General features: G+C 33.0%; 1 long non-coding RNA gene across 4 annotated transcripts in view; it reads left to right on the forward strand.

Annotated features, from left to right (window-relative positions):
* LOC148950931 (uncharacterized) overlaps window positions 1-25,335 on the forward strand; it is a 33,414-nt gene extending 8,079 nt beyond the window's left edge. Inside the window, exons 1-4 of one of the 4 annotated variants that reach the window (XR_016141887.1) lie at window positions 3,168-3,191; window positions 11,251-11,316; window positions 22,887-23,119; window positions 25,207-25,335. This is a non-coding gene — a long non-coding RNA (uncharacterized LOC148950931). The other 3 variants (XR_016141884.1, XR_016141886.1, XR_016141885.1) reach the window with 3 other exon arrangements.
* The last annotated feature ends 1,891 nt before the right edge of the window (window positions 25,336-27,226 follow it).

Raw genomic sequence — 27,226 nt, forward strand, 5'->3', positions numbered from 1 at the left:
CCCTAGGTTCTGGGGGGATGTGTTATCCCTAGAGTTTTGTTGTATAATCTTTGGTCTATTTTGAACAAAATGGCTATGTTAAAATTCAATCAGACGCATTTGGGAAAAAGAGGGTTGATCCGATGGATAGTTGCAATCGGATCAGTTTTGACTCTTAAAAAGGGCATTAAAACTTTCAGTTTCTAATCGTTTGAGTCCCCTCCAAGGGGTTTACGATCACTTCTTCCATAAAAATTTTATATACCCCCGGGGCATAAGTTACAATCCTTACCCCAGGCTCTGGGGGGAGGGGTAGGTTGACCCCAAAATTTCTTTATCTGATCGTCAGACTATTTCAAATAAACTGGCAATCTCATAATTTTGATCAGATGCATTAGGAGATACAAGGGTGTGTGTGTGGGGGAGGGGGGAAGGTAAATGTCGTCTGATCCCCTTTGACTCACAAAAAGGCAACTAGAACCAATTTCTAATTAAATGAACCACCTCTGAAGTTTATGCGACTAACCATCACGTAGATCCTTATATGCCCCCGGGGAATAGCTTAAAACCCATCCCCTTGGACTCTGGTGGTTTGTGTCGACCCCGGTGTTTATGTTATCTAGTGTTTGAACTATTTTAACAACATCGATATCTCAAAATTTTTATCGGATGGGTTTAGGTGAAAAGGACGTGAGGGGGGCAGTTGCCCTCGATCTCTTTTGACTCTTAAAAAGGGAACTAGAACTTTCAATTTCCAATCAAATGAGCCCTCTCTAAAGTTTATACGAGTATCCCTTCCTTGAGAACCATATGTGTCCCCAGGGCATAGCTTACAACGCCTTCCCCCGGGCCGTGGGGGTTGTGTCGACGTCAGAGTTTTTGTTATCTGATTGTTGAACTGTTTTCATACAAAATGATTTTTTTTTTTAATTTTCATCAGATACATTTGGGGGAAAAAAGGCGTGGGGGTCCAATTGCCTTCCGGTCATTTTTGACTGTTAAACCGGACACTATAACTTCCGGTTTCCAATCGAATGAACCACCTTCGACGTTTGTACGAAGACCCCTTCCATATGAAGTGCGTCTGTGAAAAAATAATAAATCATTGGAGCCGTATGGCCTTTATTATATACAACGCTATAGCGTTGCCTCTTATTATAATTTAAGAATAAATTCGAAATTCGAAAATTATGTGTTAACAGAATAATCATGTTAAGGGGTTGCACTATATTTAATTTCTATCCAATTTTAAGTGGCCATAATTTTAAACTGAAAATGGTGTTTCCAAGTTCTTAAAAAAGGAAGCCATATAATAAATCAATCTTGTATAAATAATCTTGAGTTTAAATTATGTCCTGAGAAGCTCTTTTGAAGTTTTTTTCTCTATCTTCTGTGAGGTACTGGCCTTTAATGAACATGAACAAGCCCTATGTTATAAAGATGAAAATTTTGCAAATGAAGCTATACCTACAACAAAAAGGAGGCTATAGAAAAATGCTGTACGGTCGCATCCTTCCAAAATCCTCGTTTTTAGCGTTTTCAAGAATTTGTAAAAATAAATCAAAATCTATAATTAAAATCTAAATCAAATCATCGAAGCCAAAGTTAGACTCAGGCCAAAATCGAAAGCGAAATTTTGTTCGCCAAATTTAAGAAAATAGACCTGTTTTATTTGTAATCCGCATGGTCTCTTACCGCCAATTTTTTTTAACCCGTTTTGTTTAGCTTATTAGTGATTTAAAAGCAATTTATGAGTCCGGTTTACAAGCCAAGTAGAGGTGTGGACCTATGCAACAATTTCGCAAGTCAGATATATTTTATAAGAAAAATCTTATGCCAAATTTAAGAAAATAGACCTGTTTTATTTGTAATCCGCATGGTCTCTTACCGCCAAATTTTTTTTTAACCCGTTTTGTTTAGCTTATTAGTGATTTAAAAGTAATTTATGAGTCCGGTTTACAAGCCAAGTAGAGTTGTGGACCTATGCAACAATTTCGCAAGTCAGATATATTTTATAAGAAAAATCTTATACCGAAGCAATAATTTCATTTTTGGCCAAACTATAATCGCTATATGAAAAAAGTCGTACATGTATGAGTCCAGGGTAGGATTTGCTCCAACACTAAGATGGATAAGACAAATTAAACATTGCTATCTGTTAATATCGATAGTACTATTTGTCTTATTCACAAAATTTTGCAAAAATAATTTTTTTTTACCATTTATTGCTAACAAAGGCAAACCACAGCGATTTCACTTAACCATTTCAAGATCAGAACCCCACAAGATAAAGAGCCAAGGTAACAAGACAAATCAGACTTGACTATTTTTATTCGATGATTACAAGATCGAAACCAAGAAAGATAGGAAAAAATCAAAAGCCACACGACTAAAGAATATCATGGGGCTTTGGCTGTTTTGATTTTGAGTCCTATGAGATCGGAGCCTTCCGATACTTTCTTTTCAATTCTCTCTTGTCCTTTTCCCTTATTTTTGAAGCATGTCAGTAACGCTGGGTGCTACAGAATTCAGTTATCATTATTGGTCACTAACTATTTATTATCTACAGCCTAAACTCGCAGTTAACTACAAAGACGTTTTTAACTGAGACACCAGGCTCTTAAAACAAGATTAAGGATTATCAACGGAACAAAGACGCTTCTGAAGCAGGTTTAAAAAGCTATATTGTTAAATTATAATTGGTTGAACCGCAAAATTAAAAACCCAGCCCAAAACCCGGCAAAATCGACTATCCCAACCCATAATTTATCTTTTGCTTATTCGATCTAGGCAGGAGGCAACTGCCCCATGCCCCATTCCCCCCCCCCCCCAAGCTGAAATCTAGTCTCTTCAAAAAAATTTTCAAAACTAAGATATGCCTACATAACTCAAACACTCACAGAAACAGATCAGTTCCTCTAATATACTTTTACGGTACTATGTGGCTCATTAATCACATTCGCTGGGTCATTTTCACTTGCCTGGGGAAAATTCGCTCCTCAGGATAACACCCCTGCTTAATAGACAACAAATTTATCCCCCCACCTTTTGAAACGACATCCCCCTCCTCAATTTTCGTGAATGGATGTCTATGGATAAATTGCTGCTTGTTAAGGGTTTTTTCCGCCGTCCAAACGGAAACGTGAGCCAACAATTTTCTGGCTTAAAAAAAACAAAATTAATCGGGATAAAATTCAAATATTTAATACGAGGTATTTACAAGACAGATCCTGATAGCAAATTTGATTGAAATAGTACTGTGTAAAACTTTCATATCACCATATAATATGTTTTTAAACCTAAAAAAGCCGTCTCTTCTTCTGAACCGAACAGTTTTATTTACTTCATTACATTTGTAAAATTTATATTTAATGATCTTCAGAGTTGCTTCCATTTTATCTGCCTCTTCCCCCCCCCCCCCCCACTAATATCTAGAGATAGCCTTTGATGTATAAAAAAGTTTACAGTAAAATTCAACTTTAGCTACTTTTGGCTATCTTGGAAAGGGGTTGGGTTAGGAAAATGAAACTTTCAAGGATGGGTCTAGGCCTACAGGCTAAAGTGTGTCCTGGGAAGGTATTTTGAAGTACCTACCTCACTTCTTCTCCCTCTAGAGGATCCTGAAAGTTGCCTACATCACAGGTAACTATAGTCCTATTGAAATTTAGACAAAACAACATTTTACCTTAATTTTCAGTTATCAATTTCTTTTTCTCTGGCTTTAGTTCTGAGAATAAAATTCCTGTTCCTCCAGTAGAATTTTAAGCCATATCAATGTTTTTATTTTGAAAATTTAGGAAATGTATTTGCATATCATTAAAACCTTATAAATTGGGATTGAGCAAAGTTATGAAGCTGCAAACAATTTTGTTGTAGGCTACTTCATTTAAGTAGAATATCTGTTTTGCAAGGTTTCACTTTTTTAACATGCAGATTTTTAAAGGTGATCAAAGGTCAGGACCCTTTAGAAAGAGGAGTGGAGGTAGATATTTCAAAATACCTTCCCAGGACATACATTAGCCTGTAGTTTCATCCCTGAAAGTTTCATTTTCCTAACCCCTTTCCAAGATAGCCAAAAGTAGACCTAGCTAAAGTAGAATTTTAGCATGTTTGCTTGTAGTGTTGATTATTTTTTCAAATTGGTGCTATTTGGATTTAGAGTGGGTAAAATAGTAAACAGGCCAATAGAGCAGTCCATATTTCAGACCTACAAATAAAGTAAACATAGTCTACCACTTGATGGTTTTTTATGATCTTTCATATTAAGGGTTTAAAATCAATTTTAAACCCTTTACAGACCCTTGAAGATGATAATTTTTCTCTTATTTTAGATAGGCCTATGTAGCCTAGTAATCTACCTCTGTTATTATCAATCTTGTCAAAATCAGTTTATCTGTGAACTGAATCAACAACAGTGACAAAATTGAGAATGGATAATTACAAGGGAAATATAATATGAACTAAATATTTGGATAAAGTTAGAAAGGTTAGTTGAAGTTCAAATTGAATTTGCATCTAAAGCAATTAGCCTGTTATATATAGAAAGAGTATAAAAGAGGTAAATATAGGTAGGCCTACTCATGTATTATACTGCCAAAACCTAAATTACACTGTGTAAAACTAAAAAACAAACCAGTTTTATCTGTCTGTACTAAGAAACAATTACCTCACATTTGGTGGAAAATAAGTGGCAGGTGACAGAATACATTGGAATTATATAATTTGGCTTATATATTTTCACATTACAAGGGGGGTTACCCCCCCCCCCCCACCTAATGTGCAAATATATAGCCCAAATTTATTTCTAAAGTAGTATATTTTCAATGTGTTTTTGTATTTTTCATTAGGATTAACCTAACTTCACTTCTTGAGTGTTGGCAGTATAATACATAAGTACCAAAATATAAAATATAGGCTATATATTTGGATAAGGTTAAGTTAGATCAAAATTGAATTTACAACAACTATAAACTAATTTAACTATTACAATTTTAGAAAATTTGGATTTAAATAATTTAACTAAAGAAGAGAAAAATATGAAATTATAAAAATGTGAAGATTATTGGATCCATGCCCTTAGTACTGCTTATCCTTTCAGGTTGAATAATAGAAAAAAGAATATAGGTTTAAATATTTATTTGAGGGATTTGTGCCAGCTCTTTGAGTCTAACTGTGTGGCTAGTATAATAAAATGTTTAAATAAGTTACAAAAAAATTTAATAAAATTCCTTTGGATTCTAAAGAATAATACGCAATGAATTTCAAAAACTCAACTAATTTATGATACAGTGTGTATTTTAGCTAGAACTAAATATATTTCAAAGGATATAAAGTCTGATATGACTGTTAATAGGGAGAAGAGATTATATTTATCTATAAATTTTAGAAGTTAACAAATAGAGGATATAAATTTACTTTGGATTTTGGTATTTGTTTAGCCTTGTGCCACCTGATAAGGAGACATGTTAAGAAAACAATTCTTACTTTAAAATATGTATAATGATCCTAGTTCTTATATTATCTAATGGGAGAACCTTTATCATCGAGTCTTTCCACTAAAAATCCTTCTTTTTCCAGCTTAAAATAAAAAGTTTCCAAAACCCACGCTGCTGAGATTCAATGCTTAAGTCTTTTTAAATTGCCGCTATAAATTGCCGCCTAATAAGTTCTTTTATGGATAGCATTCATGCCGGTCTTTAGCGTTCATATTTTGATATTTGCCCTTCGCCACTGCTCTTTAAAAAAAAAGTATAAAAAAGACCGGCATGAACGCTATACGTAATAGAACTTATTAGGTGGCAATTAATAGCAGCAATTTAAAAAGCACTTAAACATTGAATCTCAGCAGCGTGAGTTTTGGAAACATTTTATTTTAAGCTGGAAAAAGAAGGATTTTTAGAAGAAAGACTCGATGATAAAGATTCTCCCGTTGTATAATATAAGAACTAGGATCATTATACATATTTTAAAGTAAGAATTGTTTTCTTAACATGTCTCCTTAGGTGGCACAAGGCTAAACAAATACCTGGATTTTAAACCAGCATGATGTAAAACAGGCCCTTCTTAGTAATTTAAGTTATAAGAATTATCCAATTATAACATACAAGTTCTCCAAAATGACAAGACAAGTGATTTTTAATTATAATTTAATGCTTAAGAATTTTGACATGGATAATAATTGGAAATCTGCATGTAAGTGTGAGTAATTTTTATCATTTGTAAATCCAACTTACAAACATAATATAACAGGTGATTTGGCAAAAATAAAACAAATGGATCTGCACAGTATAATCAAAATGGGGGCTAAATTCCATCTTTCTAATCATCTAAAACCCTCTAATGTGCTTAGTGGGTTAAATAATGATTTATATTTATTTATTGGTAAGTGGTGCAAAAATTAGAAATTTAATAAAAAGTTTTCAGAACTGGAAAAATTTAATTATTAATAGGGTTAGAAATAAGATATATAATAATGTAAATAATTGTAATAATGAGGTATTTTCTATAATGCTAAGATAAAACAAGCGATTCCTAATATAAAGAAAGATTTTGTAATTGTACCTATTGGTAAAGCTAATAATAATTTTGCAATAATTTGTAAAAAGCTATATTGTGATGTTTTATCAAAGGAGCAAAGTACAATGAATACATATGAAAAGGTTCAAGATGTTAATAATAGTTTAATGAAAAGAATAGAAGATATATTTTTTTAAAAACTAAAAAAAATTAATATTAATATTAATGATAATGATAACAATTTCCCTTTTTTATATTGGACAGCAAAATTTCATAGGAATCCCCCAAAACCATGCTTTATTGCTGGTGCAGCCAGATAGCCCACCAGAATTGCAGCAACTGACCAGTCATGTATTTTAAGGGAAATTAAAAATAAATTTAAGGCATATTGCTCAGGAATTAAAAAGTTTTCTAGTTTTAATCCATATTTGAGCATTAATAATTCATTGCAAGTAATAGATTCTCTGGCTTTACTCTCAGCCAAAAGACTGGACTCATTTGATTTCACTACATTATATACAAATCTACCAATTAATTTCGTATTTGTAAATTTAAAAAAAGATTATTAAGAAGGCTTTCCATTTGTCTACTTTGGCTTTTCTAAAAATTGATAAGAATAATAAGAAGGCTAGATGGACTAATTTCGTTAACAATATCACTAGTTCAAGATGCTATAGCATGGATATGATTTACGAAGTACTAGAATTTATTCTATTTAATACCTTTTTAAAATTTAATGGTAATCTGTATAATTAAAGTATTGGAATTCCTATGGGGGTTAATGCTGAGTCCATTTATGGTGGACCTGTTTATTGCCATTTAGAATATGAATTTATGATTGATTAAATGAATCCAAGTAATATAGTACACTCGCTTTTAAATAATAGAAGGTATTTAGATGACCTTCAGGAGATAAATTTTGCAGAATTTTTAGAGATTTTACATAAGGTGTACCCACCACAGTTAAAGATGGAATCCAGCAATAGGAAAGGCAATTATGACCATTTTCTATAGTTAGATAATAATGTTACACCTAATAATACATTAGTTTTTAAAATATATGATAAAACAGATGATTTTAATTTTGAAATAGTTAATTTCCCATTCCTTAAAAGTAATATACATTCAAATATAACATATTTGTTGTATTATTCCCAACTATTTAGATATGCAAGAATTTGTGCTAATTACATTGATTTTAAAAGTAGAAGTCAAATACTTAGCCATAAATTAATCATAAGAGGTTTTTTTGCCAATAAACATGCTTGGAAATTTTAAAAAATTAGTTTTCAATATAATTAACTTTTAAATAAGTATAATAAAAATCATAAAGAAATTTTGAACCATATTTTAATGTAACTTGTTGGATGTATTTTTTCTCTTCCCTATAATTTTTGGAATTTAGAGTTTGTTTCAACACAAGCAGGTGCCTAGTTACAGAGGATAGGTGGAGATTAGTTCTTAGATTTTTGGCATGAAAGTGAATGGTATTTGTTGACATTTGTTGTTATGCAGTTATGGGAGGTGAACTGGCTGAAGTGTTATTCTTTCAGATTTGGGTAGTTCTTAATTTGAATCAGTTTTAGGTGAGTGGTGGTGAATGAAGCTTTGAAAATTTTTTGGGGGTATTTTTATATTTTTTGGTATTGTATTTTTTGTAGATATTCCAAAGGCAACACTACATAGGTTATGCCATATGGTTCTATGTCAGGCATGCTCATTTTCCTGGGTTAGGAAATTTAAGTGCCGAAACCCATATGGGCAAGTGAGGTTTCCTCTGAGGAGCCCTGATATGTGGTGATTACTTGGGGAATATTGAATTTCGTAGACTTAAGGTGCTTTGGCCTGCTTTTAGGACAATGATTTACATTTGTTAATGTTGAATTTGCTCTATTTTGGGCATGATTTTGGGACTATTGGTTTGGATTTACTGTTTTGTCATAGGTGATTGGATGGACGAGTAAGGTCTAGACCTTGTTCAAGTGTTCATTTATCTCAGTTACTAAATTAGGAAGACAGTTTTTTTTTACCTAGTAATTACCTGTAATAGCCTACACTATATTCAGAAAGAGCATAAAAAGGGCATTGAATAAGGTAAATATTGAGCAGTTCATATATTCAACCTACAAATAAAGTGAACATACCACTTGATGCCACTTTTTATGCTCTTTCTAAATAAAATAATTGCTTTTCTTGCAAATTCAATATCAAGCCCTTTTGTGACCCTTGAAAATAATAATTTCCTTCTATATTTTTTGGATATAAAAATGGGTGAAAATGTTTGTTTCAAACTTATTATTTCATTATAAATCCATTTTGTAAAATTTAAATAATTCACTAACATTGATTTGTCAAGATTAAGTTTAATGAAAAAATTCAAAACAATTCTGCAGTGTTTTCTTCTTATTCTGCTTAAAATGTTTTCTATTTAGGCTGCTTAAAAACTGATTTTTCACCTATATGTTGAAAATTATAAAAGCCAACAGAAGAAACATGGTGGATGGAAAAACAGAGAAATTGTTTTCATTTTTATTTTATCCAACTTAATTGTGACAAATCAATGCTTGCTGATTATATAGGCTAAGCTTAAAAAATAGATTTTATAATGAAATAGTAATTTTTGAAACCATTGTTTTAACCCTTTTTATACAAAAAAAAAAAAAATAGAAAGAAATTGTCATTTTCAAGGGTCCAAAGAAGGCTTAAAAATGAATTTGCAAGAAAATCAATTGTTATGTTCAGAAACAGCATAAAAAATGGCATCTAGTGGTAAGTTCACTATATTTGTAGGTCAATTATATTAATTGCTCAATATTTACCTTGAATATTATGTTCACTTTATTTGTAGATCAGGAATATGGACTGCTCTATATTTACTTCTTGATGTTACTGGTTTACCTTTATATTCACCAAAACTATTTTAAAACATTCTAATACACTTGCTTAGGCTATATTATTCATAAAGTTTTCTTTGCTTCACTTTACCAACCCCCTCCAGCCCTATCAGTAAAACATTGCCTAGGCTATAGCCTAAATTAGATATATTCATTGTATTTTCAATAGTGTAGGTATTTTTTTGCTAGTTGTTTAGCATGTGCCTCTGAATTATTAATAAGAAAAGAGTCAAGCTACACTACATAGCACAGAACCTTTTTCAGTTAGCAAGAACTTACTAAATTAGTATATTAGCTCAATACCTACCCAAGTATTTGCTGTAGGCTATACACATCATCAAACATAAAAGCCGTTTTTTTTACCACTAAGATCTTACATCTAAGCTCTTGCATCTTTATGCAAAGATTATTGTTTTTTAACTGATCTTTGTTCTAAGATCTTACAACTCACTGATGTTAGCAAAAATGTGAAGAACGCCATTTTTCTGCCATATAGAACAATGATGAAAGAACTTTGATGATATACTTATCAATGTCCTCAAATTGCTGATCTGAGCAGAATGATGAAAGACGTTTGCATAAAAACGACAAAAGATGAAAGATCTTAGTTTAAAGATTTCACTTTTAAGCGTTTTCTGACAGAAGATGTAATATCTTAGCACATTGATTAGTGAAAAATTGGCCCTATTGTAATCTAATTATAGTGCAAGAGTGGCAGTCCTTGCAAACCCTTCACCTGCAACACAAGTATAAAAGGGGGCAAAATGGATCTTAGTTATTTGTCCCTTGTTTTATTTATTCATTTTCTTTCATTTTCTTTCTTGTTCAGATTAAAAAAAAAACAAAAAAAAAACAATTATCTTGCTGTCATGTTCCCAACTGACATGTCTCCTTGATCCAAGCTTGCTGTGCAGAGCAAACAAGCTTGAGCCTAGCTTACATAGCCAACAAGCAGCAGACCAAAAGCTTTATTCTAGATTGCTAGCTGACAAACTTTTGCCTTGTTGGAAGCCAATATGTAAGTTTCCATCTAGCTTGAGATTCAAGGCAACATCAAAACTATGTTTCAGAACCATAATTCAAGAGTCTAACTTTTAAATTTTATATGAATGATGCTGTTTTCAATTTTGATTTTCTTCCTATGCAGAGAAAGTCAGCTTTGAATCTAGCTTGCAAAGTAAGGCAATATTTTGCAATACATTTAATTGTCTGTTAAAAACATGAAGAATTGTCAGCTCTCCCCTTTATCTACAGAGTATTCAAAATTTGTGAATAAAATTCAAAAGTCAAAATTGATTCAGCTAATATCTTGATTTGTCACTCAATAAAGAAGAGATAAATCCATTGTGAAAATCCTTAATTTCATACCAAGTACTTCTACCAAATTAAGTTAATGATAGCACATATTTTTAAATGCTTACAGGTCAGACCCTCAGGGGGGGGGGGGATAGAAAAAATTATTCCATTGTTTATTAATTTTCCGAAGATGAAGGAGTCATTTTGGACAATCCAGGGGGATTCCTCCTATGCATACTCCTTTGTGCATTTTAGAAGCTGTTCAAAATCCTTGTTTATTTTTCTTCTCTGTTTGTCTGGTGGCTAAATTAGTAAAATAAAGGCTAGGTGTAAATTTTGTCAGACTTTCATTTTTTAGTGTATGCTATTTTGTTTAATCTAGTTTTTTCTCCCATTAATAAAGCTTCTGAATGTGAAGCTAGAATACTCAGACATTTATTTGTATTTGTTGTCACAAAAATAAGCCAATTGAAATAAAGCACACTTTTCAAGACAGAACTGTAAAACAGTAATCTTTCTATTTCTATTCAGTTCTATTACATTAATCAATATTTGTACTTTTTAGGAGATATAGATATATTGAATGAAGCTGATTTTCAAATCATTTTGATTTGCTGTACCAGGAAAACATGTAAGTATGCTATTTACAAACTAAACATTTGCTTGTTGCTCGTTGATCTATGCCATTTTATTTATAAAATCAATTTTGCTAATTTTTTTTTGTAAAAACAATCTTTTATTTAATAATTTGAAAAAGTGCCCAGAAATTTAAGAAAATTTAGGATTGAAGGGAGGGGGGACTTGGGGAGGGTCCCATAGCCAGAAAAGTTAATAGGCAATAGATTAAGCAATCCAAAAATGTCTTAGTGTCTCCTCTTTTTCGCCCCTACCAGCAAAATGAAGAATCCCAAATGGCCTTACACACAAAAAAAAACAACAGAACTGTCTAAGATCCTGTTGTTTTTAATCAGCAAGATGTCTCACTCCCAATATTTGGGATGTTACCACCAGCATTTTGGGTTCAAGACAACATATATTACAACATTATATGCAGTTTGTGTTTAAACATACTACAGTGCTAGCCCTTTTTGTGTATTATAATTGGCTTAAGGGCTCAGTTTGCTGTCTATCATTTTAGGTTCAAGGTAATAACACATGATCATTAATGGTTTTTGGTTCTGGAAAATACCCTTGGTTTCCTAATAAGCCTTGGAATCCATCAATAAAGACATGCATTTTTTGTTCTTTTTCTTGCCTAAATTTGTAGAAAGTACCCAGATAAGGCAAAAATAAGATAAATGTTTTGTTATCAAAATGGTTTTCAGAAGTTAAAATTCCATAATTTTATTTCTTGTCACACAAAAAAATAAATCAAAGAAAAACAATCATAATGCAATAGAATAACAAAAGTACAAAAAAGAAATGCACACAACTCAAAGAGGGATAACAATAAATGTATGTCAATTGAAATTAATAAAAAACAAATTATATAAAAAATCAAACAAATTCTTGATAAAGTAAAAGGTAACAAATTTTGTCTTGCAACCTGATGTTAAGGAAATGAATCCTAATGTTTTGACGTTTCAGCATTTTGAGTATCTTCACTTCCAAAATCTTGAGGTAATTTGGCCAAGGGTCACTTAAAGATAATTGCTATTTTACCTGAGTTCTATAATAACTAATTATAAAAAAATAGTTTTATTCAGTTTTGCATAAAAACTTATCTCTTAAAGACTAAAACTGAAAGAAATCATATTTACACTGATATTGCTGAAAATTTCGTAAAATAACTTTAATACACATTGTTTTTCTAAGCAAAATTAAGGAAACAATTTTGAGTTTTTTCTTAGAATCAGAACATATTCGGACCTATGCCTAGCCTGAGTCCCATGTGCCCTGGGCCTGAGGAATTCTTCTCATTGGCCAGGCCCCTCTTGTTTTTGTTTTTTTGTATATCTATATACATCTTGTGTATTCCACCTGGTGGAGGGAGTTCGGAAGTATCCTCCTGGAGGTTAATCTAGATATATGAGGTGCTGCTTCAGTGGAGTTAATTCATGGAAGCGTAAGGGGAGGGGACGAAAAGTATTTTTCAAAATCTATGGAAGCAGTGTATATTTTTCAAAATGAAGGGGGGACAATTTTTTTCTGTTTAATTAATTTTTTTTTAATGAAAATATAAAAAAGTATTTCCAATGGAAATACTAAAAATAGGCACATTCAATGAAAATACCTTAAAAAGGTATTTTTTGAAATCTGTGTGGGCGAGGGGGGGGGGGGTATTTTTCAATTTCTGCAATGAAAATGCAAAGAGGCATTTGCTTGAAATATAATACCTGAAAAAAAATTTAATCTAGGGCAAGGAGCAAATGCCACCCATTACCCTTCTCGGTTCTAGGCGTTTACCCCCCTGAAAATACCCCCCCGCGGCGGAAAACGCCCCGCGGAAAATACCCCCTCTCGGAAAATACCCTTGCGGAAAATCCCCCCCCCCCCTGAAAATAAGGTTTCCAAATTTGAGAATTTTTTTGAGTTTTTTTTTTAAGTTTTGTTGAAAAGTGCTAAGGAACGGGAAAGAGAGGAATTTACACACCAGAAGTATCTTAAAAGCTTAAAAATAACGCAAATCCATTTGTGGTGAAAAGACTTCCATATGAACTTTTGCAATTTTTGGCACTAGCAGAAATAAAAAAAAAAAAAAGGAAGAAGAAAAAAATGTAGGCGAACAATCATCAAAATTAAGCTAAAAAATATGGTACCAAAAAGTTTAAGAAGTTTTAGCCATCCTTTGAAAAGATAGTTTGATTTGGGAACCAACAAATTATTATTGTTTGAATTTTTACGGACGAAAGCGTTAGTCAAATTCTACGATTTAGTTTTTCTTATCTTCCAAATTTAAAACTACCACCAATCACCATTAATCAATAAACGAAACCTAAAACTAACAGAAGTTAAACGAGCAAAAATTAAAAGGAGTATGACTGACAACACCCATGTCTTCTTCAGATCAGAACATAATTTGCAGTTTACTTAAAAAAAAAAAAAAAAAAAAAAAATAACCATGTATGTCAGTTTGGTATGCATATTCTGATATCTATTCCTTATAGTCTTAAAACTTCTCTATTTGTTAAAACAGTTTTTTATATTAATTTCCGTTTATTTTTTATTCACATAATCTTTTTCATATAAAAAAATATTTTATGTCTTTTTATTTTTTCTATTAGACTCCATATTTTTTTACTTTGAAGATTATTTGAGTTTATTTCTGCTCATTTTTGGTTTAATGAGGCTCTTTACTATTCTTTAAAAAACTTACGTTTCCCATTAACAAATACTATCTAGTTTTTTAGAACTTTAAAAACCAAAATTTTTTTTAGAACTTTTCAAAGTTTTTTTTAGAACTTTAAAATAAAGCTTATTGTTCTAATTAAACGGCCATTGTGTTCAGGAATCTTTCTTAAAGAATTAGGACAAAAAGTTAAAACTTTAGCGTAAAGAGCAAGGTCTTGTGGAAGGGTCAACTCCTTTCATATACGCAATAATTTCTGTTAATTTTAAGTTTTGATGTTGCTCCTTACTTTCAGTTGAAAAAAACTTTTTTTAATTTAATTTACCCCCCCCCCCTATGTGCAAATATGTAGCCCAAATTATATATTCCCATCTATTCTGTCACTTGTTTTTGTCTTGTCTCGTGCTAAGTTGAAAGAAACTAATGAAGAAAGCGGTTTGTTCTCGAGTTTTGCACAGCGTAAGCTTGAGTGAGTGGCGTATAATACACAAGCACCAAAATTTCTTTCCCCTACAGAAAAAAAATCAAACAAAATTCTCAAATTTGGAAAGTCCCATTTTACACGGGGGGGGGGGTATTTTCCGCGGGGTTATTTTCTAGGAGGGTATTTTCCAGGGGGGGGGGGGTAAACGCCGGCTACCGCCCTTCTCATTGACGCCCTGTGCTGATTCAAGTCTATTTATTAAAATAAAGGGTGAAGGTAGGTTAGCATGCTTCTTTTTAATGCTTGCTTGTAGAAAGTTGCCTGCTTTTTCAGTTTATTGACCTGAAAAGACGAATTTGCTTTGCTGTATGCTTTGGCTGGCGCTTGCTGTTTTTTTGCTCGAGTTTGGAGCTGGAGAAATACTCATCACTGTGATAATATGTTCTTTGTCTTTGGCTCATCATTTGTTAGATGTATTGTTGAATGATGTCTTTAGAGAGGAGGTAAAAACATTAATTTTTTAGGTTTCCTTGCATATAGTTGCCATAATATGCAAATCGGTACTTGTGCATTATACCCACTCTTTTATATATGTCAAATGAGACCAGGGTTGCCAACTGGACATATTTTATGTCCAAAGGACATATTTATGGACCGAAAAGTTCGCAACCCAGTCTGGCAACACTAATTCCAGGGTTGCCAAGTGGACATATTTTATGTCCAAAGGACATATTTCTATGTGACTGGACATAATGACATAATAGGTCAAAAAATGGACACATTTTAGACATTTGGGACATAAAGTGGATACATTTTCCATATTTATTACATAAAACAAAATACTTTCATAAAAAAAAATGTCACTCATCACCAACTGAGTGCTAAGACTTATATCTACTTATTTTTTAAGCTTTGTGTTTATTTTCCGGTGTTGCTTGCTCTTCCCCGAAGCAAACTTTCTGAAAATGCCTTCTAAATTTTTTCACCTATAAATGGTATTATTAGCCCTGATTTTTACTCGCCACGGTCAAGATAAAGGACAAGCTGTCGCCTTTTTCATATAAACTTACTTCCGGCTTCCGAACGTCACACAAAAAGCTCAATGAAAAGTTAACAAAATGAAACCTTTCGATTGTTGATGGTCTGAAATCAAAACTAAAGCCAAGTTGTCAAACACCCGGGGTAAATTCCTTCATTTTGAAAATTTTCATCACGGGAAAGGAGCTGAAAGAAATTTAAGTAAGTAAAATTTAATGTTAGGTGATATAGCTCAATATATATATATATATATATATATATATATATATATATATATATATATATATATATATATTTGAAGAGGGGACAGCCCTTTTCATATACGGAATAATTTCTGTTTGTTTTAAGTTTTAATATCACTCCTTACTTTCAGTTAAAAAAAATTTTTTTTCTGAACGTTTTTGAGTTAATGCAGCTTTGATGTTGGCTCACCGTACATGAATAATTAAAACGAAATTTGCATATTAATTTTACTTTTTTGGCTAAATGGCTTTTGCGTACTTTTGATCTGACGCAACTTACGAATTAACTTACGTAACCCCTAGTCAATACCTCGCTCTTTACTCCAAAGTTCAAATTTTCTTCCAGTTTTCTAAGAATGGCCCTTTAATCACAAATGCCGTTAATTAGAATAAACAGTTCTGATCAAACAAAAAAAAAATTAGCGCAAAGAGCGAGGTAATGACAAGGGGGCGAACCCAATCATGCACGTATTAATTTCTGTTTGTTTTAAGTTTTGGTGTTGCTCCTTACTTTCAGTTGAAAATTGTTTTTTTTTATTTAATTTCTTATTGTTACGCCCCCTTCATAGCAATGTCCCCTCCACGCAAAGCTCCTCCCACGTAAAACCCGACGCCCCCCCCCAACTACCAGAAAAAATTTACCCTGAAAACCTCTGTATACTTCCCAATAACCAATATTATAGGTAAACATTGGACATAGTTCATAACTTGCAGACCGTCCCCCGGAGACTGTGGGGGTCATTCTCAAAGACATAGTTATTGTATTTTTCGAGCATGCTGAACAAAATGGCTATCTAAAAATTATGATCCGGTGACTTTGGGAAAAATGTGAGCGTGGGAGGGGGCTTAGTTGCCCTCCATTCTTTTTGGTCACTGAAAAAGGGCACTAGAACTTTTAATTTCTATTCTGAATAAGCAAATCCATCAGTTTTCTGGTCTGCACTAAGAAAATGTAAGGATGTCTAGGATAAAGAAAAATACAAGGATCTTTGTGATTTTATGCTAACGTTATGTGGCCTGTCACACTCTTCAGCAGCTGCTGAAAGACAGTTTATGCTACTTGGTAACATCACAATAAAATTACTGAATGGTCTTCTAATGCAAACGATTAGTTGTTTAATGTATGTCAAGCAACTAATTTGGCGTTCTGGAACGTTGCTGGAATCCTCGATTATACGTTTTGAAATGTGGAAGAAATACTTCGATTGGCAAATTGCTAGCATAGGAAGAAATAAGGCTGACTCTCATGCTGAACACAATTTTCAAGATGAATTCTCGCTAGAAGACTAATCTTAAGCTCCCGCAAGTTATTTTTAGTGTTTACTTGTTTTTATGAGTTATGTGCTTGTATTAAATAGTTTTTTTCGTTTTCAATATACTTGATGTTGACTGGCCGCTTTGAAAGATGTTTCCAAAGCGTCTTTTGGTCAATATCCCAATTGATAAGAAAAATAACCTCTAGGTTCTGAGATTTCAAGATGGACATATTTAAGACGAAATATGGACATATTTTGGCTAAAAATAAAATTTTTTTGGATACTCAGGGGACATATTTATGGACCGAAAAGTTGGCAACCCTGAATGAGACGCGGCAGTTACCGGGACAGATGCGGGAGAGATACCCGATCATAAAACAGTTGTTAGAGCAGGGTTGCCACCGTCAGTAGGATTTTACTAGATCTAGTAAAAAAAAATCTAGTAAGCTTAGAGGATCTAGTAAATTTTCCGAAATCTAGTAAAAACTAGTAAAAAGTCATGATTTATAGTAAAAAAAAACTTTTTTTTATTTTCCATGAATTCAGGGAAAAAAATTATTGTAAACATATGACAATTTATAATTTTTGCTTGTCTGTTTTACAATTTATAATTTTGCTTGTCTGTCTGAGAGACAGACAAGCAGTCACCTATTTTCATATACAGACACTTTACTTCCGGCGTCTAAAGGTCGACAAAATCAGCTTTCTGTGTATCAAATCTTACCAACTAAAAATGAAGCTATAATGACAGTTGGATTTGTGATGATTGGGAATCTATTGGTATCAAAACAAAAGTCAACCACCCAGGGTGATTAGGTGAATCTACTCAGCTTGATAACTTTTATTGAGGAAAAAGGAGCCTGCTGAGAAATTAAAAGTAAGAAGAAATGTAGCATTATATATATATATATATATATATATATATATATATATATATATATATATATATATATATATATATATATATATATATATATATATCTCCAAAAAAGGATTTTTCTGGAATTTTAAAACATACTATGAAAACGAAAGAAAAGAGAAAAAAAGAAGAAAAAAGGAAAAAAAAATTGTGAAAATCGTATTGATTATCCTCCTATAGTAAAAATCGATGCTTGATGGTGCGCGTGCGGCTATTTTTTTAGCATTTAGTAAAAACAGATGCAATCTAGAAAAGTTTTCCGCTCCGATTTAGTAAATTCTTCCAGGTCAGGGTGGCAACCCTGTGTTAGAGTCGAGTTGTGTGAAGCGGGTGATCTAAAATGAATGATAAAATTATAATTTGCAATTTGTCAAAGACAGAAAAAGAGGTAGTTGAATTTTTTCATGATAAGGGGTTATTGCCGAAGACAAAAGAGTGTGAAAATGGACACACCATGACTTTTTACTTGAATGACAAGAAATGTAATCCATTTTGCACATGTGGCGTCCGAAAGTGAAGTGTGAAGGTAGAGATAATTTTACAGCGATTCTCGAAGACATAATAGCGTTCTGGGCGCATAATTGTAACATGTAAGGTATAATGCACAAATACCTGCAAATCCACTATTAATTAACTGAAAAAAAAAACAAGAAAAAAGAACCCAATAGTTTCATCAAACTTTCAAGTTTGCGCAGTCACACACACGTCAATGACAAACGATATCAATTTTTCTCTCTCCCTCTTTGACACTCTTTACAGAAAATTGAATCAATGCCGAAGTCATACAATGGCACACACACTACAAAACTATGAACTAGTTTGGATGGTAAAAAAAATTCAAAGTTAAGTCAGTCGATTTTCATCTATCGAAGTCTAACTACAATTCTAATAAAACCAACAAAAACAAAATTGTATCACATAATCTCTGCGTTGAGATGGCTTAACTAATTAAAGATTGAGACATGTTAGCAAAACTAAAACGTTTCCATGTGTCAATTCCCTTCCTTAAAACCAATGCAACTGACAGCATTGACTAAATGATCACCTAAGACTCTCTAAAACTCTAATACGTTTGGTTAGATAGTTACCTCAAATTTATTCCTCATGTACAGATGTGTCAATTGGAGGAGGGTGGGTATTTGCAAATAGATTTTTTTATACCATCCCCCTAGATTCTGAAAAATTTCTTGTCGGTGTATTCTCATTAAAAAATTTCTTTTTTTAAAATTATTTTCATTGAAAAGTTGAAAATAACAAATTTAGTCCCTTGACTTTGAAAAATAAATCCCCTTACAGTTTAATGCATTGGTGCCCCTCCAAGCTTTTTGCCACAATCTTTTTCTCAACTTAAAAAACTAATATTCTGATGACTAGTTTGAGTTATTCATTGCTATTATGGTCGACCTACACTTGAATGATCTTTTCTCGTTTGGTTTCACCAACCATCAGAGATCAAAAATATTCAAAAGCGGCTCTAAAAACTATTCTTGGCTCTTCCTTTAGTATCTAAGGAGATGGTGTAAGTCAGGTTCATCTGACCTGACTTGGGAGTCACATTGGGAATTAGGACTGAAACGCCTGCCGTCTGACTTTTACCCTTTTATTCTACCTCCCTACCAAGACGACTTGGAAAAAATACCATATTAGAATATCTAAGAAGAATGCCAGTAGACAGTGACGTCAATTCATAGAAAGTAGGAGGAAGTGGATAAGAACGTATGTTTCAAAGTCTGGGGAGAGGATGTAATTTTGTTTTTTTTCATTTTTTCAATGGAAGTACCAAAAAAAAAAAAAAAATCATTTTTCGTTGTAAATATTGGAAAAAGCTATTTTTGAAAAATAGGGGGAGGAATGGATACTTGCCCCCGTCCCCCAATTGACGCCACTGTCAGTAGATTTTTACTTCCTTAGAATTTCACTTCGGCAACAAAAAGAGATTCTAATTCATTTTTAAAGAATTTTTCCGTCATTTTGACTATTTAATGTATTGCTGACGTTTTCCCCATCAAACAGTTGGTGGTAACGAACTGTAAGTAAGGAGCGACCCGGCTCAATAGTAACCGAAACTCTAAAAAACGGAATTTTGATACCGATAGATATATCAAAACAATCAGATTTTTATGTTGATTTCAAATATATAAGTTTCATTAAGTTTAGTCCTACCCATCAAATGTTGCGCGCGTCCATCAAGAGTCCCTGAGAAAATTTGCCTTATTTTCAAGAAAAGGAGAAACACCCCCTAAAAATAATAGAACTTTAATGAGAATTGCACCATCAGATTCAGCGTATCAGAGAACCCTACTATAGAAGTTTTAAGCTCCTGTTTGCAAAAATGTGGAGTTTTGTATTTTTTGCCAGAAGAAAGATCATGGATGCGTATTTATTTGTTTTTTTCTGTTTGTTTTTTTTCCCAGGGGTGATCGTATCGACCCAGTGGTCCTAGAATAGGACCACTGGGGGCAACTAGACCCCCTCACACGCTCATTTTTCCCAATATCACCCTATCAGAATTTTGAGATAGCCATTTTGTTCAGCATGATCGAAAAGTACAATAACTATGTCTTTAAGGATGACTTAATCCCCCACAGTCCCCGGGGGAAGGACCGCAAGTTATGAACTTTGTCCAATGTTTACAATTTACATATAGTATTGGTTATTGGGAAGTATACAAAAGTTTTCAGGGGGAGACTTTTTCTGGTATTTGGGAGAGGGGGGTCGGGTGTTACATGGGAGGATCTTTCCATGAAGGAAGGGAAATTGCTATGAGGGGGCGCCGGATTTCCCAGCATTATTTAAAAAAACGATCAGAAATTAAATTAAAAAAAAGAAATTTTTTCATCTGAAAGTGAGGAGCAATATCAAAACTTAAAACGAACAGAAATTATTACGTATATGATTGGGTCCGCCCCCTAGTCATTAAATCGCTTTCTGCGCTAAATTTTTTTGTACTACCATCAAAGCTATTTATTCTAATTAACGGCCTTTGTAATTAAAGGGTCATTCTTAAAGAATCAGAACAAAATTCGAACTTTAGCGTAAAGAGCGAGATATCGACTAGGGGGCGAACTCCCTAATATATGTAATACGAATATAGAAATTCGTTACGTAAGTTAATTCGTAAGTTAAGTCAAAACAAAATTTCGAGACAGCCATTTAGCCAAAAAAAGTCAAATTAATATGCAAATTTCGTTTTAATTATTTATGTACGGTGAGCCAAAATCAAAGCTACATTGATTCAAAAACGTTCAGAAATTAAATAAAAAACAAGTTTTTTAACTGAAAGTAAGGAGCGATATTAAAACTGAAAACGAACAGAAATTATTCCTTATATGAAAGGGCCTCGCTCTCGCTCCCCCTCCTCAACGCCTCGCTCTTTACGCTCAAGTTTGACTCTGTCTCACAACTCTATTTTTTTAGATAATAAAAACTTTAGCGTAAAGAGCGAGGCGTTGAGGAGGGGACAGCCCCTTTCATATACGGAATAATTTCTGTTCGTTTTAAGTTTTAATGTCGCTCCTTACCTTTAGTTAAAAAAAAATGTTTTTTTATTTAATATATTACTGTGTTGACCTTTAGGTTGTACTTGCCAGTTTGGATTTTGACACTTGCTATTATTTCTTTTTTAATTTCTTTAATAAATAAATTAATTTTTTCATAATTGACTTGCTCATTTTAGCTTAAAATTATTTTAAAAAATAAATGTATTCTATTCACTGCTGCCCCTGTCAGCCCCGACTTTACGGCAAAGTTTAATTTTCGCTTAATACTGCTTCAAGGACATAACACATTCTAGGTAGGCGCAAAAGTCTCCAAGTTATAAGTGAATGCAGGTTGAAGCGACAAGGGATCCGTTCCAGAAGGCAATTTCTAATAATAATAATCCACTGCTTATTATTTGTGCTCCAAAACAATACAATAATTTGGCCTGTTTTTTTTTTTTTTTTTTTGCATTACAAGCAGGCCAGTATTTACACATAGGCCCGGGCCTAAGGGCGCACAATGCCGAGGGGAAAGAACTGAGCGATTTTTTTCTTAACAAAAACTGGACTGATATGATTTATCGTCAAACTGCAGGTGCACTTTGCTGCTGGGCCGCTTATCCACAGAAAATTGAATTAAAAACAGCACAGGGATTCCGTGGCCACTTATTGACTATTGGATGTTACCCAAGAATGGCAGCTGAGAGCTTGGTATCATCTTACTCTTGCATTGCTTTTGACCCATCACTCATCAGTTGCTTTCTGTACAGGGTATCATCTATCCCTGAATTTTCAGGGATATCCCCATAAATCTCTGTGTCTCCCCGAAAAAAAAATGCTTAGGTCTAGGGGTGCCAAAACGCTTGGGCCTAGGGGCGCCGAAGATTTAAATCCGGCTCTGATTGCAAGTATCGAAAGAGCTAAAATGTTAGTTTTTTTGCTTGTTATGGGTATTATAAAGGGCTAGATTTGTAGTTCAAAGTCATTTTAGGCTGGATGTAAAAATAATCGATCAATTATAATCAATTGCAATCGATTTCTAGAATGCCTCCCACGATGTATTAAAGGTTTTAGAAAATATCGGATTTAAAACTTCGCAGTGTTTAATCTGCAAAGATCAGTAATCTTCATGGGAGACCAATAGCTGCTTATGGCACATTTAATCGCTAAAATTGTTTTTTTGTAAAGAAGGTGTTTCAGATTTTGATTATCTATTTCAGTTAAATTATTCATATGGTTTATCGTTTGGTAGATACATTCTTGAGCATTGTCTTCCAAGACAAGGTATTCGCCATCAATTTATCATAGACAAAATCAAATTTGAGAATGTGCAATCTTACTACAAATGTCTTACTAAGTTTACGCGAAACATCTCTAGCCTTGGTACGCGGAAGAGTTTATGATACAAATTTTTGATATCACGCTTCAAGAGCGAAGATTTCAAGACAAACTGAATCTGATGATATGATATGGTAAAGATTATAGCATCTTCAGAGGAGGGGGTTTAGTTTTTTTCTAAACTGTAGAAATCCTTAAATCTCTTTTTTTTTCTAGTCATGACCCAGGAATGGAGCCAAACCTAAAATCTGTCATTTTACATTCATCAACCGTCATTGGAGAATACAACTATGCTATTGCTCCTAAATCAACCAGGAAAGAATTTCTGAGTACACTGGTTATGTCCTTAGAAAACCAGAGGACAGCCATTAATAAGGAGTTGACCTGCATTTGTAATAGCCATAATGGACTCAAACCTTGTGAGCTTGAAAAAGATGATGTTGTGGAAGGTAGTAATAAGCTCAACTTTTAACTAGGTCTAATTTATTGTATTTTGGTCGTTTTTTTTGTCAGGTCTGCATCAGGAAAATAAATTTTTTATACTGTCTTTTGAGAATCTGGAACGAACTTTGCGAGGTGTATTATAGTAGTATTTTCGAAGACCACACAGTTTTTCCGTGACGTACAAATAACAGTTCAATAGGGACAAATTCTTTTATTTGATAACAAAGTCTTTATATTTCGGTCACATATACAGTGGCTGTCATCAGCAGATAAACTAAAATAATACAAATAAAACACCTGCATTTATACAAGACAACAAATTAATTACATATTGTTTAAATCTCTTATTCAAAGTAGTTACAGGTGCTAGTCTCTTTGATTCCCCAGTTTCCAGTCCATTGACTGGATTTTTATGTGAAGGTTTATTATCAGATAAACAAAGGTCAATGGTATTTAGAGAAACTAATCTTTTTATTTGACTGTAGTAAATTATCGTAAATTCAATTTAAGCCAAATTCACCTTTTCAAGGCCAGGTTTTTCAATAAGATTTTTTTTTTTTTTTTCAATGGTTTCCCTACAAACTTTTTTTGAAACCCTGGTCCCTAGAAACTAGAGCGACATTTTCGAACATAATAAAATGCTTCCGGGAAATTATAAATGTATTCAGATACATCTGATGTGAAAATTTCAGGTTTTGATTTTTTTTTTTAGCGTTGACGAAATAGATTCTTGATGTTTTAGTAATCTATTTTTTAAATTCTGGTTAGTAAATTTTACATAGGAGCTTCCGCGAGTATATGGGATCTGATAGACTCGAATTTAATGCTCCACTAAATTTTGATCCTTTCCAGAATTCAGAAAACTACTTAAATTATTACCACCTTTTAAAGCTACCTTTAAACCATTACTTTGTAAAATCTTTTTCAGTTTTTCACTCAGCCTTGGAACTTGTGGTAAAGTACAAAAAACATTCTTCTCCCCAGTTGTCTCTGAGACTTCCTTAGAAATCTCCAGAAACTCTAAACTCTGGCTTTGAACAGAGATGCTGGTGAATTTGTCTTAAATTAAATTTATGATAATTTACTACAGTCAAATAAAATAAATTTAGTTTACCCCAATACCATTGACCTTTGTTTACCTAATAATGAACCTTCACCTAAAAATCAAGCCAATGGACCGGAAACTGGGAAATCGAAGAGATGAGAATCTATAACTGCTTTGAAGAAAATAAGAGCAATATGTAATTAATTTGTTATTTTGTATAAATGTCGGTATTTTATTTGTATTAATTTAGTTTATATGCTGATGACGACCACAGTATATGTGGCCGAAATATTGTTTCGCTGTCAAATAAAAGGATTTATTTGTATTGAACCGGCATTTGCATGAACAGTATATTATAGTTCTTGTAATTAGTCGAAAAAATCAAGAAGATTTTGTCGTTTTGTTGGATAGCTCGCGGATAAATGTGCGTGGTTGATTCCATATGCACTGAGGCAGGGGATGGTTTTCTTTCTGGTTTGTTCTGCTTCTTCTATTGAAAATCTTCACACTCCATTGACTTTTCTATTTCAAGGGTATAAATCCTCGTGCACCTATCATTCCAACACGTATGCTAAACAACTGTAAATGAATTTAACGTTTGTCAAAATTCAGGATGCAACTAGATGTATGTTACCCGGGCTGCGTGAATTGTTGCAGCGTTTTCCAGTTTCATTTCTTCGTTATTAGTAAAACACTCAAAGTTATTACAGTTGTTAAAGCTGAGAAAAGTTTAAAATCGACAAGAGATATTTAAATACAATTTGAAAGGTAAACTGTTACTATATGTTGATCAAATTCAATTTTGTTTAAATCTAACTTTTTGTAAAGATCGTTTATTTTCAAAATCAGTATTCTGGCTTCAAGGACAAGCTAAATAAACTTTAGATGTGTAGTTACCGTTAGGAAAGACTATTTTTCTCTTTTGACTCCCTTAGTTTCTCTGTCCTCCATTTTCTGGCAGTGTGCTTTTGCGTGTATTTGCATACGCACCTTACTTGTGAATGTCTTATTGCAAGTCCCGCCCTAACTTTTTTTATTCTTTTGTAGCTGAAGATGATGATCTGCCTAGTGATGACGACGCTGAACCTCTTGGAAAGATGGCTAAGACTTAGTAAAATCTCTTCGTTTAATACCGTTTGATTATATTTTTACAAGAAAAAAAAAATTCTTTTCAGATTTTACTTGTTGTAGACTTTTCCACCCTCGGGTTTTTTTTCTGTTTTTGCTGTTAGACGATGGTAGACACACAATAGAAAATAAATTTATAAGTAATTCACTGACAGAAAATGAAAGTTGCTTTGGTGCTTTCATCGAAGTAACTCCATTAGTAACAGTAACCCTAGTGGTTCTGAGTTCTAAGTTCTTTATTTAAGAATAAAAATAATAAAACAAAAAACTACATCAACACAATCTCCCGCATAAGGCTCTATGGCCGGGAAAGAACAGGGGAGAAAAAAATACCAAGACACAAAAAATATAAACAAAATCCAAAAAAAATCCAGTCGCCCACCTTAATAATCCCCAAAATGACAAGCTAGGCAGGGGGTAGCGCATGATTTTCCCAACTCAATTAAGAGGCATCAACTCCAAGGGAAACCGGAAAAAAAAACTTATTTACTAGCTCGAAATTCTCTAACATAATTTTTGAACATACCAAACAAGTGGCTCTGTTGCCACAATTGTAGTTTAATATTGGTGGTGTTTTAGTTTATTCTAGTTTTTAATCTTGCTACTGGCTGAGGTCTCGTTTTGTCTCTTTTCTGCATTGAGTTTTCTCCCTTGTTTCTTTGACTGACAGAAAATACCTTTTTTGCCTGCCCCAGAGGGGGAGAAGGATCAGAGAAACTTTTAGTTGAAGGAGGGTCAAGATCAGAAAAGAATTTATTTTTCAATTGTCCAGGTCCTTCAATGCCTTTCTTGGCACTTGAATTGCAAATAGTTTCCGTTTTATTAATTAATGTATCTCTCTCTTTCTCTCTCTCTCGCTCACAGGCACATCAACTTTTTTTTACTACTACCATCTGATAGAAAGCTAAGGCCCTATTTTTTGAGCTTTTAAGACATTAGAACATATTAGGAGCTTCAAAGGCAAATTAGAAGAAAACAGGTAGTTCTACTCTCTAAGAGTCAGATTAGAGCAGCTTGGCTTGAATCACCAAAGAACCGCCTTCGAAGGCCATGAAGGTCGTTTCAATTCTTTTCATACCTTTTCGTCATATAAATAGATTTTTATTTTAAAACAAAATCATAATTCGTCTTTAATTGTGCTAAACTAATATAGAGCATAATAAAGGCTAACCAAACGTAACAAGATTAAATAGAAAGAAAGGGTCATTTAGCTGCAGATACATTTTACAAATCCGTAATCTTTACATTGGCTAGTCAGGAATACCGTTTTTACACACCCCCTCCCCTTCGTAATGTGAAAATTGTGCAAATTTTATATATATTTTTTCAAAAACCTGTTTTCCATTTGAACAACCTCCAAAAAGACGGGTACCCCCCCTCGGCAAAAGGAACTCATTTTTTTTACTCATTTCATTGGAATTGGAGGGCAATGCATCTAATTGAGCCTTATTAAGATTATACATATCGCTATCACTGACAGGCTATAGTCCCTAATTCTAAATAAAAATATGTAATTAATGAGGTGGTTTGCAGAAACCACCGGCTACATAACAAATAGCTGATTTCAGGCGGAATTAGCTCTACTTATCGGTTCACCTAGATGCATTTTTTGCGCAAATTTTTACCTTTTATTTCAAGTTTTATGCGATTTTGCTCTAAGTTCATGTGCCATGAATAGTTCTTTTTTGTGTTGATTATTTTGCCTGAGTCATTGAAAAATTTATTCTTTTATTTACTTTTGTGATTTTGAACTACATAAAATTAAAGAAAAAAAAATCATTAGATGCGGATAAAAAAAAATGGAAATTTCAAAAATATTAGCTTCATTTGGGAGTTTAAATTTCATTACAATTTACCAAAAAATCATATATGACTTCTTTTACGAGCTAAAATAATGCTAGCAACCAAGGTTGTATCCAGGATAATTTTTTTTGTTTGG

Source organism: Artemia sp. Qi Xiang Cuo, chromosome 6 (assembly GCF_049724085.1).
Source record: "Artemia sp. Qi Xiang Cuo chromosome 6, ASM4972408v1, whole genome shotgun sequence".
Lineage (NCBI taxonomy): Eukaryota > Metazoa > Arthropoda > Branchiopoda > Anostraca > Artemiidae > Artemia > Artemia sp. Qi Xiang Cuo.